Source organism: Pelophylax lessonae (assembly GCF_965119305.1).
Source record: "Pelophylax lessonae genome assembly, chromosome: 5".
Classification (NCBI taxonomy): domain Eukaryota; kingdom Metazoa; phylum Chordata; class Amphibia; order Anura; family Ranidae; genus Pelophylax; species Pelophylax lessonae.
This window is the reverse complement of record NC_138772.1, coordinates 331,062,783-331,068,525: the sequence shown is the minus strand read 5'-3', so window position 1 is coordinate 331,068,525 and position 5,743 is coordinate 331,062,783.

Sequence of the window (5,743 nt, the reverse complement as noted above, 5' to 3'; positions counted from 1 at the left end):
CTGCCTATGTAAACAAAGCAGGTGGCTCTCCTGTCACACAGGCACAAAGAGATTGTGTGTTTCAGCTAAGCTGAAACTCCAATCTCTGTGTGCCTTTCACAGAGCCCCCCCCCCCCACACACACACACAGTTATCAAGCACATTTAGGAGCACACTTAACCCCTTGATCACCCCCAGTGTTAACCCCTTCCCTTCCAGTGTCATTTATACAGTAACAGTGCGTATTATTTAGCACTGATTACTTTATTATTGTCACTGGTCCCCAAAAAGTGTCAAAAATGTCAGTTAGGGGTCCAATCTGTCTGCCGCAATGTCATAGTCCTGATAAAAATTTGTTGATTGCCGCCATTACTAATAAAAAATAAAAAGGCCAAAAATCTATCCCGTAGTTTGTAAACGCTATAACTTTTGCGCAAACCAATTAAAATATGCTTTTTGGGGATTTTTTTTTCTACCAAATATAAGTAGCAGAATACAAATTGGCCTAAACTGATAAAAAAAAAAAATGTTGGTACTTTAGACTGTGGTATTGTAATTAAAATTCCAATAGAAACTAGTGGTACAGATAATATCAGTTAGGGTGCAACTAAATTAAAGGAGCAGTGTACGTTGAAATATTGCAAGAGACTACAACCATTATGATTGTATGAAACAGTCTTTAAAGTCTTTTAGGTTATATATTATGCATCTAGTTGCAGAACTTACTAATAAAGAAGACTGTTATCCATTCTTAGATTTCATATTTCTTGATATCCTTAGCAGTCAGAAACAAGTAATCAGCATTCTGCATCTGATAATGTGGTGGCTTCATGTAGAGCAATATACTTTCAACAAATGTTGAAGCTGAAAGAAATTAGCAGTTATTTTGCAAAATATATCTTCATTTTCACATGCAGCTAGGGCTTTTTTGGCAACTATCATTCATTTACATTAAGAAGTAAATTATTGTGATCCAGCTAAACAGACAGTACTGAGCTATTATTAGGCTTGGGAATCGCTATACTCAATCATGCCCTGAAATTTACAAAGCATGGGATTATTTTAAAGCTAGCTAGTAAAGGCAATGATTCTTTGACTTGTAGCTTCTGTAATATAATTTGCCTATATTGTATCAATTATATTTTTATAAACTAGTAAAATACAGTACCTAAAGCTCCTTTGAAGATATCTATGCAGGGATATATATATATATATATATTGTCTGGTGTCAGAGGAAATCAAAAATGATTGTACTCCTCCTAGATGTATTTGAACAAATCACATTAGGACATGACTGTGAATCTTATTAAGGTGGATTCAGATCATGTTGTGTTTCAGGTTGCCATGTTTCTTTATAACTAGTGCTGAGCATAATGGCCCCTGGCAATATGTTTCATAGCTACTATATGTCTTTTGCATGTACATAAAAGGATTTTTTACAGTGTACACCAAAACTACAGTATTTTTTTTTTTCCATGTAGACAGCATAAACCTTTGGGCAAACGTAGTGTCAAACAGATATTGTGTGAGAAGCAAGAATTTATGTATTCAGAATTTTCTTGTTCTTTTTCAAAGGCTGCATAGTGTGCTTATCATTAAATTTATAACAATACCTCAAGATATAAGACTAAAAACTAGCCAATTCATTACTCATAATAGAGTGCACATTACCTGTTGTTTTTTGATTAACCTATGCATATGTTATTACTATATACACTGAGAGAAAATAATTATAAGAAGAAGAAAAAGTAAGATATTTTTGCCATAAAAAAGTCATAGAAATTCATTAGTGTGCATCAAATTCTTTGACATAGGACCTAAAGGAGATGTATGGGATTCCGTTTTTTTGCCTAATTATACTTTCCTAGGTGGATGCTGCCTCTGTCCCCCGGTGCCTCTCCACTGAGAACCGAGCGACCGAACACCACAGATCGCTCGGTTCTGACAGCTCCACCAGCAGAGAGCTGCTGACTGTTAGTCAGAAGCTCTTTGCTCTGCCGCCTCCTCGCTCATTGGAGCTCTGGGCTGTGGAGGGGTGGGGAGCGGGCAACTCCGGCTCTCAATGGCTCGCTGAGAGGCTGCGCCAGGTGTCGGTCCAGGTACCTGGCGGATCCCGACTCCGTTGTCATGATGACACGGTGCTTGGACCGACTTCTGTGTCGTCAGCAAAGAGCGGTCTTCAGCCCACTCCCTGCTGAAATCGGGTCACAGGAGTGCAGTTCGTTCTTCGAGCTTTGGCTGTACATATCCTTTAAACTGATTCACATTTTCTTCCTGATCTGCCCCAATGAAGCCTAGAGCTAACTGGCTTAATGATTAGCTACTTGTTGGGAATTATAGGTGAACACAGACTAAATCGTTGGGCGTCTATTTTTTAACCATTGCTTCCTCCTCTATTGTTTCCACTAGACTTAAAAAAACTTGCCGAGACTGTTGGTTAGTCTGACAGCTGAATCCCACTATATGTGATTGAGTTACTAAATGCAAATAGACTGCTCGCTTTGCATGGAATTTTCAGTTTGCAGTGGAATTAGCCTTAGTTTAGTTTACATGGGGATAATTTACTTTGCAAAAAAAAAAAAACACAAAAACAACCTGTATTTTTGCTTACACGTGACTGGAGGATAGATGTCAGCATAGCTTCACCTCATTTACTAAGCTAAGAAAAATATCTCTTGCAAAGTGAAAATTCCCTTTGAAAATGAGCTTGAGATGGAAGAGAGGGATAGATGTAGAGCTAGTGAAACTGTGCACCTGCTCCATCTAATTAAAGCTTTGGGGTTAAACCTAGCTATAATAGAACTCCAAAGTTGAATATCAGCTTATAAAGTTGTAGAAAGAAGGAGTACTGTAAATGGGTTGGGCTGGTTTGGAAAACATATAGATTTAAAACCACATTCATTGTAATTGCATTTTACCACAGATTGCTTCAGGTTGAAAAACATACTTCAATTTAGAAATGTTCAGAATTTCAGACTTGGTTAGGTTGACTTTAAAATTGCTTAAGTCACCAAAGAAACACATTTATTTTAAAATCGATTTGAGTTCTAGGTGTGGTTATATAGAGAAGCAGGTTATCTGTATAAAGGGCCTATTTATATTTTAATTGTCCAAAGTGATGTTTTGATGGAATTATTACACAGGGTAAACAGGTGTTTCATGATGATAATGTAAAGAAGGGGCAAAGAGAGCAGCCTTGTTGAGTTCTATTAGAGACAGAGAAACGTTTTTAACCACTTACCGCATACTAACGTAGGTCTACGTCGGTAAACTTTGCGGTAATGTACCGGGATGATGCCTCTAGCTAGAGGCATCATCCCGGTACCGTGGTTTAGAGCCGACGGTTGGCTTTCCGTCGGTACCGACCGATGCGGCTCGGGAGCCGCTCGATCGGTACCCGGGGGGGCGGGAGGGGACGTCCCCCCCCCCTCCCGCCGCCTTCCGTGGCTTTGCCCGGGGCTCCCGTTCCACCGGGAGCCCCGAGCACCCAGCCGGCACGTCCGCCGGCTGGATGGAGTCCCGATGAATGCCGGAAACGGCATCGATCGGGTCTCCGATGACGTAACCCGGAGGCGGCGTCCATGACGTCACTTCCGGGTTACTGTGCTGCAAAAGGCGGCAAATTTGAAAAACGGCTGTATGCAAAAATGCCGTTTTCAGCGTTTTGCATACAGGGAAGTGTAGTGGAGGGGTCTAGGGTCTTTTAGACCCTCGATCCCTCCATAAAGTGTACCTGTCACTACATATTGGTGTCACAAGGGATGTTTACATTGCTTGTGACAGCAATAAAAGTGATTAGATTTTTATTTTTTTTTAAAACTTTAATAAAGTTAAAAAAATAAATAAAATAAATGGGAAAAAAAAAAAAAAAAATTTAGCCGCCCCCGTCACCGTTAGCTCGCGCACAAAAAAAACGTATACGGAAGTCGAGCCGCAAATGAAATCGCTGTTCAAACCACACATGTGAGGTATCGCCGCGATTGCCAGAGTGTGAGCAATAATTTAAAAAAAAGGGCTACACTCTAACTCAAAATTGGTAACCGTTAAATAAATTTAAAGCGTCGCAGATTGAGATCTCTATTGACCGTAGTTTGTCGCGATCCCACGGGGGGGCGCAATTTTAAACCGTAACATGTTGGGTATCTATTTACTCGGCGTGACATGTTCTTTCACAATATACAAAAAAAATGGGCTAACTTTACTGTTTAGTATTTTTTAAAATTAGTGAAATGTGATTTTTCTAAAATTTTCCAAAAAAATGGCGCTTTAAAGACCGCTGCGCAAATACCGCGTGATAAAAAATATTACAATGACCGACATTTTATTCTCCAGAGTCTTTGCTAAAAAATATATATAATGTTTGGGGGTTCTAAGTAGTTTTCTAGGAAAAAATACTGATTTAAACTTGTAAACAAAAAGTGTCCGAAATAGGGCTGGGGCTTAAGTGGTTAAAGAGAGCAATGTGTTGTAATTTTTGCAGAGGTGGTCAAATATAAGGCCATCATTCTGGAGATAATACTTTCCCCTAGGTTTAATTGTTATAGGGTTAGTTGAATGCCTTCTCTGCATCTACTGTGAGAAGGCAAGATGGCATTTTCTTTTAGGGAAATTAGGTGTAAAAGTTTGAGATATTGGGGTTGATTAGGTGGTTCACTTTGCAAAGGGGAGTTTCACTTTGCAAAGGAATAATGGGGTCATCTTTACCAGGTTCCAAGATGACTAAAAAATGGGTAGCTAAGGTTTGGGAAGTTGAGACAGAGTTGAACATGGGGGGCAACTGAGGAGAAGGCTCTGTGGTGACAACCTTGTAAAAAATGTTACAGAAACCATCAGGGCCCAGGGATTTACCGTTTTTAGGAAGGGTGATCACACAAAAAGTTAATTCTTTGTTATCTATAAATCTAGAAAGGAGCAGTAAGCATGTGACATGGTGGGGAGGGCAGAATCTGTCATGTATATAGAGATAATCTCCTTCAGAAGAAGGAGTAGGGCTTTTGTTATTGTTCAAATTATAGAGGCTAAAGTAATAATTTGGAAAGGTCTGGAGAATGTCAAAATGAATGTGGGCCAAACTTTTTTTGGAAGACTTTGTAAGTTCAAAATGGGGGTGTAAATGCATTCTAAATGCAATCTACTGATATTGCTATATTTTTTAAAAAAAATTTCAAATATATCTATCTGTATTATTATTATTAATGTTATTAGGGATTTATATAGGGCCAACAGTGTGTGCAGTGCTTTACAATATTAAGGGAGACAGCACATTTCTAATACAGTTCAATACAGAAGGAATAGGAGGGCTTATGGAGCTTACAATCGAAAGGGAGGAATATAAAAGGAAGATTGGTCTAAGAGTTTAAAAAAATTAAGTCAATTTTAAAGCCCTAATCTAACTCAAGCCTTCTTGTCGTTCTGGTGTAAAAGATCAAGCTCTGTTTGTTTTAAAAAAAGAGAGAACATCTGTTAAGATCTAGACTTCTTGAGTCTCGCTTCATGAGACCTAAAAATTCTCCAACAGACACATTTAAGTGCTACAGATTTTACAGTGGGAAAGGTATCATCTGTGACATGAACTGATGAAATTAGAGTCCACTGTTTTGATATCAGAAACGCATGGCAAATCTGAGGGGAAGTTATCATTAGGTAGTCAGATTTTAGATTTGTTTGGGAGATTAACTAAGAGAAGACAACAGAATACGAGAAAATTATCTGACCATGCTTCTAGTAGGATAAGTCTAATCTAATCGATTCTACTATGACTGTT